The sequence below is a fragment of the Phyllobates terribilis genome, unplaced genomic scaffold (genome assembly GCF_046119375.1).
Source record: "Phyllobates terribilis strain yellow unplaced genomic scaffold, ASM4611937v1 Scaffold_7__3_contigs__length_470593459, whole genome shotgun sequence".
NCBI classification, from domain to species: Eukaryota; Metazoa; Chordata; class Amphibia; order Anura; family Dendrobatidae; genus Phyllobates; species Phyllobates terribilis.
The window spans coordinates 171577368-171591241 of NW_027362767.1; positions in this window are offsets into that span (position 1 = coordinate 171577368).

Here is a 13874-nt window from a genome sequence, read left to right on the forward strand (position 1 = left end):
TTTATTAAAATGAAAAGGTTGATCGAAAAGTTTGGGGGATCTAAGAGTGTGGCAACCCAGTAGTCATGATTACTTCGAATTCTGACAATATGAGGGTCATGCTGCAGGTAGTGCAGCAAGAAGGCACTTATGTGTCTTGCGCATCTCGGAGCCCCAAAATTATTTTCCGGGCTAGATGCAGCTAAAAATTATTTTTAATTTTAAATCTGGTGGAGCTTATTATAGATGGCCTAATAGGATCAGTGCTGCACACTGCTACAAAGCCCAAATTATTTTCCAGTCAAGATACAGATAAACATGATTAGTAATTTGAAAGCTTAAAACGTTTGGTAGGGTGATTTTAACCAATCATCAAGCTTTTACTCTCCCCAGGATGACACAGGGGTATAAAAGTCGTTTCGGATCCATGATTTGTTCATCTTTATGAACGTGAGTCTGTCTACATTATCAGTGGAGAGCCGCGTGCGCTTATCTGTCAGCACACCACCAGCAGCGCTGAACACACGTTCAGACAGAACGCTGGCTGCGGGGCATGACAAGATCTCCAAGGCGTAAGTGGCTAGCTCCGGCCATTTATCCAGATTGGAAGCCCAAAAAGAGCAAGGGTCCAGTGACACAGTCGTGGCTTCAATGTTTACTTGGAGATACTCCTGTACTATCGTCTCTAGGCGTTGACTATGTGTCAGACTTCTTGTCTCCTGTGGCCTTGCAAAGGATGGGCTAAAAAAGTGGTGAAATGATTCCGCAAAATTGATGTTACCAGCAGATACTGTGGTTCTGTTACGGTTTGAGTGCTGAACACTTGACGGTCCCACGGTTGGCAAGTTGGAACTGTGAGATTCACTACGTGCACCACTGGTATTTTGTGGAAAAGCACATGTAAGATTCTGCAACAGTCTCTGCTGATACTCCTGCATGCGTGCATCCCTTTCTATGGCAGGAATAATTTCTGCAAATTTACTTTTGTACCGGGGATCTAACAGTGTGGCAACCCAGTAGTCAGGATTATTTCTAATTCTCACAATTCGAGGGTCATGTTGCAGGTAGTGCAGCAAGAAGGCACTCATGTGTGTTGCGCATCCAGGAGCACCAAGTCCCTGTTGTGTTGGTGGCGAGGTAACAATCATGCTTCCTTCCTCTGTCCTCTCCCCCCAACCTCGCACAACAGAAATGTGATCAAGGTCTCCCTCATCTGATGAGTCTTCCATCAGTTCGTCCTCCACTTCTTCCTGGGCTCCTGCACCTTCCTCACTAGTTTGGCTGCTACCATGCGCCCTGGTAAAACCATCTCCCCCACCCTCACATGCCTGCCGCCTTGGTGCTGCCGACCTTCTGGACCTTGCAGATGTTAGCCCTTCCGCATACAACTCCTCCTCCTCTACTTCCTCCACCTCCTCTTGTGCCACCACCTGACTCCGAATTCTGTTTAACATGTGCTCCAGCATGTAAATCACCGGAATAGTCATGCTGATAAAGGCATCGTCAGCACTAAACATCTTCGTCGCCATTTCAAAACTGTGCAGAAGGGTGCATAGGTCCCTGATCTGAGACCACTCCTCCAGCGTGATTTGCCCCACCTCTGAATCTCGTTGGCCCAGGCTATACGTCAGAACGTATTGCACCAGGGCTTGTCGGTGCTGCCACAGTCGCTGCAACATGTGCAGAGTTGAATTCCACCGGGTAGGCACATCGCATTTTAGCCGGTGAAGTGGCAGGCCCAACGACTTCTGTAGAGATGTAAGTCGCTGAGCTGCGGGATGCGAACGGCGGAAGTGAGCACACAGCGACCGTGCCCTCTGCAGAAGGCCATCTAGTCTGGGATAGTGGGCTAAAATTTGCTGGACAACCAGGTTCAACACGTGAGCCATGCAAGGCACGTGTGTGACATTGCCCCGGCGACGGGCCGCACCCAGGTTTGCAGCATTGTCGCACACGGCCTTCCCTGGTTTCAGGTCCAGTGGAGACAACCATTCATGAAATTGGTTCTCCAGAGCTGACCACAACTCCTCAGCTGTGTGACTCACATTTCCCAGACATTTCAATGTAAAAACCGCCTGATGACGTTGAGCCCTACTGCCAGAATAGTAAGGAGGTGTGCAGGATCCCTTCTGCGCAGTTAGAAAGCTTGTGGCATGACCAGACAGGCTTTGGGTGCAGGTGGAAGACCGAGAGGAGGTTGAGGAGGCAGAAGCAGTGGAGGAACTTTGACATAAAGAGGATTGACGCACAACTCGTGGGGACGGCAAGACTTGGACAGCAGCCCCTTGTCCTGCTGTCACCATAGTTACCCAGTGCCCAGTCAGCGACATGTAACGCCCCTGTCCATGCCTACTCGTCCAAGTGTCTGTGGTGAAATGCACCCTGTCACACACAGAGTTTCTCAAAGAAGCGGTGATGTTGTGTGCGACATGCTGGTGGAGCGCAGGCACACCTTTCTTTGAGAAGTAGTGCCGACTGGGCATCTGGTACTGGGGCACTGCGACGGACATAAGGTCTCGAAAATCCTCTGTGTCCACCAGGCGGAAAGGCAGCATTTCTGTAGCCAAGAGCTTGCAGATGGTGAAATTCAACCTCTTAGCTTTCTCATGGCTAGGAGGAAATGGTCTTTTACTTGTCCACATCTGAGGGACCGAGGGCTGGCTATTGTGCTTAGACGGGGTTGATAAGGGTGTCCCCGGCAAACTGCCGGTCTGTGAGGAAGATGCAGGCGGACATGTTAGGTTGCCTTGATCCAAAGGTGGTGCTATCGATGTCGGACAGCGCTCAACACCAGCTGGTGTTACCACCTCCAAAGAAAATGATGACCTGCCAATCACGCTGGCTGTTGCGGGTAAAGAGGTGGCAGGTCTGCGCCCCAAAACAGGTGTGACTGCTGTCCCCCCAATCACAGAGGATGAAGAGGCCGCGGATGCACAAGATATGGCAGACGGTGGTTGGCCCGGCCGGCTAGGCCGCATTGTAGCACACTGAGCTTCCCACTGCAACTTATGCTTCATGTCCATGTGCCGGTTCATGCATGAAGTACTCAAACTATGTATTTTTTGGCCTCTACTTAGCTTTTGCTGACAAATGTTACAGATAACACGAGTTGGGTCATCTTTATCGATCTGAAAAAATGCCCAGGCTATGCAAGGCTTAGGACCCATGCGACCTGAAGAGCCACCACGACTTGTGGTGAGAGGCAGAGTTGTGTTTGAGGATGCAGTTGTTGACGTGCTTCCAGTACTACGTCTCTGTCCAGGAAGGCGCAACCTGACCTCGTCGTCACTAGCATCTTCCTCCACCTCCTCTGCTGACCTCATCTCTTGGCTGACTGTGGGTTGACAGTAAGTGGGATCTCCGACCTCATCATCATCACCCTGTGCGTTATCACACCCGTCGTCCTCAGAGCCAACCTGTTCCTGCCCTGACAAAAAACTAAAGTTGTCGCTCCAATCAGGTATTTGAGTCTTATCATCGTCTTCCTCATTGTCTCCACCAACAGGAGTTACAGTTTGGGAATGAGGGTCTACATTATGGTCAGAACCTTCTGCGTCTGGTCCTGGATCCGACTCATAAAGATTCTGGGCATCAGTGCAGATCATTTCCTCGTCTGGATTCACAGAAGCGCTGGAGTCGACCTCTGATTCCCAGGCTATAGTATGAGTAAACAGCTCTGCAGACTCAACCATCTGTTCTACCTCATACTCAGACGGGCAGCTGGAGATTTGGGAGCTGTGAGGAAGCAAGTGCGATTTGGGTGACACCTTTGAGGACTGGAGTATTTGTGATGTTGAAGTTGATGTGGAGGAGAGCCCACTTAAAGGAGCATTTGATATCCGTTGAAGCACCTGCTGTTTTTGTGCCTCATCTGGAATTTGTAGCGATTGGCGTGGCCGTAAGAAAGGGATCTTATCACATTGTCCGCTAAAAGAAGTAGACATTTTAGTTTGGCTGGAAGATGGTCTTTCTTCTGCAGATGTTACTGTTGCTTTAACACCTACCCCACGGACACAACCTTTTTTCCCCTTCCCAACACGCCTATTCCCCTTTCCACCAGCAGCAGGCCTTTTTCCACTCATTTTGGTGGTTAACTAATTCACAAATCTGGAGTTGTTTGCACAAAAAAACAATGGATGGTAACCGAGCAGAGCTGAGTGGCCAAACTGTGGTATTAGGCCAAAACTATTGGCTGGGTTAGATGCAGAAAAAAATTATTTTGAATTTGCAACCTGATGGAGGTCAGTATAGATGGACTAATAGAGAAAGTCCGACACACTACTAGAAGGCCAAATATTTTTTCAGAGGTAGATGCAGAAAAAAATATATTCAGTTTGCAACCTGATGGAGGTCAGTATAGAGGGATTAATAGAACAAGACCCACACACAGCTAGAAGCCCAATATTTTTTTCAGAGGTAGATGCAGAAAAAACTATATTCAGTTTGCAACCTGATGGAGGTCAGTATAGATGGACTAATAGAACAAGTCCCACACACTGCTAGAAGCCCAAATATTTTTTCAGAGGTACTGTAGATGCAGATAAAAATTAGTTTTAATTTGCAACCTGATGGAGGTCAGTATAGATGGACTAATAGAGAAAGTCCGACACACTACTAGAAGGCCAAATATTTTTTCAGAGGTAGATGCAGAAAAAAATATATTCAGTTTGCAACCTGATGGAGGTCAGTATAGATGGACTAATAGAACAAGTCCCACACACTGCTAGAAGCCCAAATATTTTTTCAGAGGTACTGTAGATGCAGATAAAAATTAGTTTTAATTTGCTACCTGATGGAGGTCAGTATAGATGGACTAATAGAGAAAGTCCGACACACTACTAGAAGGCCAAATATTTTTTCAGAGGTAGATGCAGAAAAAAATATATTCAGTTTGCAACCTGATGGAGGTCAGTATAGATGGACTAATACAACAATTCCCGCACACAGCTAGAAGCCCAAATATTTTTTCAGAGGTACTGTAGATGCAGATAAAAATTATTTTTAATTTGCAACCTGATGGAGGTCAGTGTAGATGGACTAATAGAGAAAGTCCGACACACTACTAGAAGGCCAAATATTTTTTCAGAGGTAGATGCAGAAAAAAATATATTCAGTTTGCAACCTGATGGAGGTCAGTATAGATGGACTAATACAAGTCCCACACACAGCTAGAAGCCCAAATATTTTTTCAGAGGTACTGTAGATGCAGATAAAAATTAGTTTTAATTTGCAACCTGATGGAGGTCAGTATAGATGGACTAAAAGAGAAAGTCCGACACACTACTAGAAGGCCAAATATTTTTTCAGAGCTAGATGCAGAAAAAAATTATATTCAGTTTGCAACCTGATGGAGGTCAGTATAGATGGATTAATACAACAAGACCCACACACAGCTAGAAGCCCAATATTTTTTCAGAGGTAGATGCAGAAAAAAATATATTCAGTTTGCAACCTGATGGAGGTCAGTATAGATGGACTAATAGAACAAGTCCCACACACTGCTAGAAGCCCAAATATTTTTTCAGAGGTACTGTAGATGCAGATAAAAATTAGTTTTAATTTGCAACCTGATGGAGGTCAGTATAGATGGACTAATAGAGAAAGTCCGACACACTACTAGAAGGCCAAATATTTTTTCAGAGCTAGATGCAGAAAAAAATTATATTCAGTTTGCAACCTGATGGAGGTCAGTATAGATGGACTAATAGAGAAAGTCCGACACACTACTAGAAGGCCAAATATTTTTTCAGAGGTAGATGCAGAAAAAAATATATTCAGTTTGCAACCTGATGGAGGTCAGTATAGATGGATTAATAGAACAAGACCCACACACAGCTAGAAGCCCAATATTTTTTCAGAGGTAGATGCAGAAAAAACTATATTCAGTTTGCAACCTGATGGAGGTCAGTATAGATGGACTAATAGAACAAGTCCCACACACTGCTAGAAGCCCAAATATTTTTTCAGAGGTACTGTAGATGCAGATAAAAATTAGTTTTAATTTGCAACCTGATGGAGGTCAGTATAGATGGACTAATAGAGAAAGTCCGACACACTACTAGAAGGCCAAATATTTTTTCAGAGGTAGATGCAGAAAAAAATATATTCAGTTTGCAACCTGATGGAGGTCAGTATAGATGGATTAATAGAACAAGACCCACACACAGCTAGAAGCCCAATATTTTTTCAGAGGTAGATGCAGAAAAAAATATATTCAGTTTGCAACCTGATGGAGGTCAGTATAGATGGACTAATAGAACAAGTCCCACACACTGCTAGAAGCCCAAATATTTTTTCAGAGGTACTGTAGATGCAGATAAAAATTAGTTTTAATTTGCAACCTGATGGAGGTCAGTATAGATGGACTAATAGAGAAAGTCCGACACACTACTAGAAGGCCAAATATTTTTTCAGAGGTAGATGCAGAAAAAAATATATTCAGTTTGCATCCTGATGGAGGTCAGTATAGATGGATTAATAGAACAAGACCCACACACAGCTAGAAGCCCAATATTTTTTCAGAGGTAGATGCAGAAAAAAATATATTCAGTTTGCAACCTGATGGAGGTCAGTATAGATGGACTAATAGAACAAGTCCCACACACTGCTAGAAGCCCAAATATTTTTTCAGAGGTACTGTAGATGTAGATAAAAATTAGTTTTAATTTGCAACCTGATGGAGGTCAGTATAGATGGACTAATAGAATGATGCTATGCCCAAAAGATTTTACTTCACTAGGTGCAGTAAAAAAATTGGTATTCTATACACAGGTGGTATATCTTGCAACACAGATAGGCTACTCCACTGACTAACACACTCTGCAATAGGCCAAAAAGGATTAGCTTTGCTAGATTCAGCCAAATGCTGTGAAAAAAACTTGCACAGCACTGGCACAGACCTGCCTGGCAAAAACTGATAGGAACTGATGTAACCTAGTCCTGAAAAGGACTCCAATTACAATTAGTCTTTACTCCCACAACCTATCTATTTAAGAGCACAGACCTCCCTGATAAAAGTCGTAGGAAATGCTGTAACCTAGTCCTTAAAAGGACTGCAATCACAACTATTCCCTACTCCCAAGCTATCTGTATATTTGTGCGAAAATTGGCTTGAAATTAACAAGGTATAGCGCACACAGCAACAGCGGTGCCGTCTAACACGCAGCTGCAGCAGTGAGAAAATGGTGGCGACGGGGAAAATGGCTTGGTCTTATAGGGCAAGGACATGTGACATACACTGCCAATGACACATGCCCTTGATTGTGTGAAAAAAAGCACTTCGCTCCGTGTGTGCGCTGCTGATAGGCTGACAGATTGCACCTCCCCACTGTAAATGCGGGAAAGAGAAAAAAAAATGGAGATCTTCATTGTTCCTGCAGAGATCCATCCCCTGCCCCTCCCCCCACCCCGCGGTACACTCAAACTGCGTATTAACATTAATTTTCATCATTACTGAGAAAAAATCCAGTTATGATTTTGGTGCACGAACAGTTATCGAACATAACCTCGAACAGCCGAATTTTTCTCAAATTGTTCGTGTTCGCCGAATGGCTCGAACACCGCCCAAAACAGCTCGAATTTGAGATTGGCGAACAGTGTGAGTAGAACAACGCTCATCTCTATTAAAACCGTCTTGATAAGCTACTGCGACTTCCACCAGTCTTCCGAGGGGCATTAAAACCATATTGTTAAGCTACTACAACCTCCACGATTCTTCCAAGGGGCATTAAAACCGTTTTGTTAAGCTGCTGCAACCTCCATGACTCTTCCAAGGGGCATTAAAACCATCTTGTAAAGATACTGCAACCTCCACGTCTCTTCCAAGTGGCATTAAAACCGTCTTGTTAAGCTACTGTGACCTCCACCACTTTCCCAGGGGAATTGATATTGTCATTTTATTCCACTGCGACCTCCACCATTCTTCCAAGGGGCATTAAAACAGTCTTGTTAAGTCATTGCTACCTCCACCACTTTTCCCAAGGGCATTGATATGGTCTTTTTATTCCACTGCAACCTCCATGTCTCTTCCAAGGGGCATTAAAAACGTATTGCTAACCTACTGCAAACTCCACGTATCTTCCAAAGGACATTAAAACTGTCTTGTTAAGCTGCTGCAACCTCCACGTCTTTTCCAAGGGGCATTAAAACCATCTCGTTAAGCTACTGCAACCTCCACGTCTCTTCCAAAAGGCATTAAAACTGTCTTGTTAAGCTACTGCGACCTCCACCACTTATCCCAAGGGCATTGATATTGTCTTTTTATAACACAGCGAAATCCACGTCTCTTCCAAGGGGCATTAAAAACTTATTGTTAAGCTACTGCAAACTCCACGTCTCTTCCAAGGGACTTTAAAACCGTCTTGTTAAGCTACTGCAACCTCCACGTCTCTTCCAAGGTGCATTAAAACCGTCTTGATAAGCTACTGCAACCTCCACGCCTATTCAAAGAGGCATTAAAACCGTCTTGTTAAGCTACTGCGACCTCCACCACTTTTAGATTGGCATTGATATTGTCTTTTTAATCCACTGCGACCTCCACGTCTCTTTCAAGGGGCATTAAAAACGTCTTGAGAAGCTACTGCAACCTCTACATCTCTTCCACGGGGCATTAATACCATCTTGTTAAGCTACTGCGACCTCCACCACATACTCCAGGGGCATTAAAACCGTCTTGTTAAGCTACTGCTACCTCCACCATTCTTCCGAGGGGCATTAAAACCTTCTTGTAAAGCTACTGCAACCTCCACGATTCTTCCAAGGGGCATTAAAACTGTTTTGTTAAGCTGCTGCAACCTCCACGTCTCTTTCAAGGGGCATTAACACCATGTTGTTAACATACTGCAACCTCCTCGTCTCTTTCAAGGGGCATTAAAACCGTCTTGTTAAGCTACTGCAACTTTCACGTCTCTTCCAAGGGGCATTAAAACCATCTTGTTAAGCTACTGCAACCTCCAAGTCTCTTCCAAGGGCCATTAAAACTGTCTTGTTAAGCTACTGCGACCTCCACTACTTTTCCCAAGGGCATTGATATTGTCTTTTTATTCCACAGCGACCTCCACGTCTCTTCCAAGGGGCATTAAAACCGTCTTGTTAAGATACTGCAAACTCGGCGTCTCTTCCAAGTGACTTTAAAACCGTCTTGTTAAGATACTGCAACCTCCACGTCTCTTCCAAGGGGCATTAAAACCGTCTTGTTAAGCTACTGCAACCTCCACGTCTCTTCCAAGAGGCATTAAAACCGTCTTGTTAAGCTACTGCGACCTCCACCACTTTTCCAAGGGCATTGATATTTTCTTTTTATTCCACTGCGACCTCCACGTCTCTTCCCAGGGGCATTAAAAACGTATTGTTAACCTACTGCAAACTCCACGTCTCTTCCAAGGGGCATTAAAACCGTCTTGTTAAGATACTGCGACCTCCACCACTTTTCAGAGGGGCATTGATATTGTCTTTTTAATCCACTGTGACCTCCACGTCTCTAACAAGGTGCATTAAAACCATCTTGTGAATCTGCTGAAACCTCCATATCTCTTCCAAGGGGCATTAAAACAGTCTTGTTAAGCTACCACGACCTTCATCACTTTTTACAGGGGGATTAAAACCGTCTTGTTAAGCTACGGTGACCTCCACTATTCTTCCAAGGGGCATTAAAACCATTTTGTTAAGCTGCTGCAACCTCCACCTCTCTTCCAAGCGGCATTAAAACCATCTTGTTAAGATATTGCAACCTCCACGTTTCTTCCAAGGGGCATTAAAACTGTCCTGTTAAGCTACTGCGACCTCCCCCACTTTCCCAGGGGCAATGATATTGTCTTTTAATTCCACTGCAACCTCCACCATTCTTCCAAGGGGCATTAAAACCGTCTTGATAAGTTATTGCGACCTCCAGCACTTTTCCCAGGGGCATTGATACTGTCTTTTTATTCCACTGCGAACTCCATGTCTTTTCCAAAGGGCATTAAAAAAGTCTTGTTAACCTACTGCAATCTACACGTCTCTTCCAAGTGGCATTAAAAGCGTTTTGTTAAGCTACTGCAACCTCCACGTCTCTTCCAAGGGGCATTAAACCGTCTAGTTAAGCTACTGCAACCTCCACGTCTCTTTCAAGGGGCATTAAAACCGTCTTTTTAAGCTACTGCAACCCCCACGTCTCTTCCACGGGGCATTAAAACCGTCTTGTTAAGCTACTGCAACCTCCACGTCTCTTCCAAGGGCCATTAAAACTGACTTGTTAAGCTACTGCGACCTCCACTACTTTTCCCATGGGCATTGATATTGTCTTTTTATTCCATTGCGACCTCCACGTCTCTTCCAAGGGGCATTAAAACTGTCTTGTTAAGCTACTGCAAACTCCACGTCTCTTCCAAGGGACATAAAAACTGTCTTGTTAAGCTAGTGCAACCTCCACGTCTCTTCCAAGAGGCATGAAAACCGACTTATTAAGCTACTGCGACAACAACCACTTTTCCCAAGGGCATTTATATTGTCTTTTTATTGCACTGCGACCTCCATGTCTCTTCCAAGAGGCATTAAAAGCGTATTGTTAACCTACTGCAAACTCCACGTCTCTTCCAAGGGACATTAAAACCGTCTAGTTGAGCTGCTGCAACCTCCACGTCTCTTCTAAGGGGCATTAAAACCGTCTTGTTAAGCTACTGCGACCTCCACCACTTTCCCATGGGCAATGATATTGTCTTTTTATTCCACTGCGACCTCCACCATTCTTCAAAGGGGCATTAAAACCGTCTTGTTAAGTTATTGCGACCTCCACATCTTTTCCCAGGGGCATTGATAATGTCTTTTTACTCCACTGCGACCTCCATGTCTTTTCCAAGTGGCATTAAAACCGTCTTGTTAAGCTACTGCAACCTGCACGTCTCTTCCACGGGGCATTAAACCGTCTTCTTAGGCTACTGCAACTTCCACTTCTCTTCCAAGGGACATTAAAACCGTCGTGTTAAGCTACTGCATCCTCCACGTCTCTTCCACGAGGCATTAAAACCGTCTTTTTAAGCTACTGCAACCTCCACGTCTCTTCCAAGGGCCATTTAAACTGTCTTGTTAAGCTACTGCGACCTCTACTACTTTTCCCAAGGGCATTGATATTGTCTTTTTATTCCACTGCGACCTCCACGTCTCTTCCAAGGGGCATTATAACCGTCTTGTTAAGCTACTGCAAACTCCACGTCTCTTCCAAGGGACATTAAAACCGTCTTGTTAAGCTACTGCAACCTCCACGTCTCTTCCAAGGGGCATTAAAACCGTCTTGTTAGGCTACTGCAACCTCCACGTCTCTTCCAAGAGGCATGAAAACCGACTTATTAAGCTACTGCGACCTCAACCACTGTTCCCAAGGGCATTGATATTGTCTTTTTATTCCACTGCGACCTCCACGTCTCTTCCAAGGGGCATTAAAAACTTATTGTTAACCTACTGCAAACTCCACGACTCTTCCAAGGGACATTAAAACCGTCTTGTTAAGCTACTGCAACCTCCACGTCTCTTCCAAGGGGCATTAAAACCATCTTGTTAAGCTACTGCGACCGCCACCACTTTCCCAGGGGCAATGTTATTGTCTTTTTTTTCCACTGCGACCTCCACCATTCTTCCAAGGGGCATTAAAACCGTCTTGTAAAGTTATCGCGACCTCCACCACTTTTCCCAGGGGCATTGATACTGTCTGTTTATTCCACTGCGACCTCCATGTCTTTTCCAAGGGGCATTAATAAAGTCTTGTTAAGCTACTGCAATCTCCTCGTCTCTTCCAAGTGGCATTAAAACCATTTTGTTAAGCTACTGCAACCTCCACTTCTCTTCCAAGGGGCATTAAACCATCTTGTTAAGCTAATGCAACCTCCACGTCTCTTCCAAGGGACATTAATACCGTCTTGTTAAGCTACTGCAACCTCCACGTCTCTTCCACGAGGCATTAGAACCGTCTTTTTAAGCTACTGCAACCTCCACGTCTCTTCCACGGGGCATTAAAACCGTCTTGTTAAGCTACTGCAACCTCCACGTCTCTTCCAAGGGACATTAAAACCATCTTGTTAAGCTACTGCAACCTCCACGTCTCTTCCAAGGGACATTAAAACCGTCTTGTTAAGCTACTGCAACCTCCACGTCTCTTCCAAGGGACATTAAAGCCATCTTGTTAAGCTTCTGCAACCTCCACGTCTCTTCCACGGGGCATTAAAACCGTCTTGGTAAGCTACTGCAACCTCCACGTCTCTTCCAAGGGCCATTAAAACTGTCTTGTTAAGCTACTGCGACCTCCAGAACTTTTCCCAAGGGCATTGATATTGTCTTTTTATTCCACTGCGACCTCCACGTCTCTTCCAAGAGGCATTAAAACCGTCTTGTTAAGCTACTGAAAACTCCACGTTTCTTCCAAGGGACATTAAAACCGTCTTGTTAAGCTACTGCAACCTCCACGTCTCTTCCAAGGGGCATTAAAACCGTATTGTTAAGCTACTGCAACTTCCACGTCTCTTCCAAGAGGCATTAAAACCATCTTGTTAAGCTACTGCGACCTCCACCACTTTTCCCAAGGGCATTGATATTTTCTTTTTATTCCACTGCGACCTTCACGTCTCTTCCAAGGGGCATTAAAAACATATTGTTAATCTACTGCAAACTCCACGTCTCTTCCAAGGGACATTAAAACCATCTTGTTAAGCTACTGCAACCTCCACGTCTCTTCCAAGGGGCTTTAAAACCGTCTTGTTAAGATACTGCGACCTCCTCCACTTTTCCGAAGGGCATTGATATTGTCTTTTTAATCCACTGTGACCTCCATGTCTCTTCCAAGGTGCATGAAAACCATCTTGTGAAGCTACTGAAACCTCTACGTCTCTTCTAAGGGGCATTAAAACCGTCTTGTTAAGCTACTGCGACCTCCACCACTTTTTACAGGGTGATTAAAACAGTCTTGTTAAGCTACTGCCACCGCCACCAGTCTTCCAAGGGGCATTAAAACCATTTTGTTAAGCTGCTGCAAACTCCATGTCTCTTCCAAGGGGCATTAAAACCACCTTGTTAAGATACTGCATCCTCCACGTCTCTTCCAAGGGGCATTAAAACCGTCTTGTTAAGCTACTGCGACCTCCACCACATTCCCAGGGGCAATGATATTGTCTTTTTATTCCACTGCGACCTCCACCATTCTTCAAAGTGGCATTAAAACCGTCTTGTTAAGATATTGCGACTTCCACCACTTTTCCCAGGGGCATTGATACTGTCTTTTTATTCCACTGCGACCTCCATGTCTTTTCCAAGGGGCATTAAAAAAGTCTTGTTAAGTTTCTGCAATCTCTACGTCTCTTCCAAGTGGCATTAAAACCGTCTTGTTAAGCTACTGCAACCTCCACGTCTCTTCCAAGGGGCATTAAAACCATCTTGTTAAGCTACTGCATCCTCCACGTCTCTTTCACTGGGCATTAAAACCATCTTGTTAAGCTACTGCAAACTCCACGTCTCTTCCAAGGGCCATTTAAACTGTATTGTTAAGCTACTGCGACCTCCACTACTTTTCCCAAGGGCATTGATATTGTCTTTTTATTCCACTGCGACCTCCACGTCTCTTCCAAGGGGTATTAAAACCGTCTTTTTAAGCTTCTGCAACCTCCACGTCTCTTCCAAGAGGCATGAAAACCGACTTGTTAAGCTACTGCGACCTCAACCACTTTTCCCAAGGGCATTGATTTTGTCTTTTAATTCCACTAAGACCTCCACGTCTCTTCCAAGGTTCATTAAAAACGTATTGTTAACCTTCTGCAAACTCAACGTCTCTTCCAAGGGACATTAAACCCGTCTTGTTAAGCTACTGCAACCTCCACGTCTCTTCCAAGGGGCATTAAAACCGTCTTGTTAAGCTACTGCGACCTCCACCACTTTCC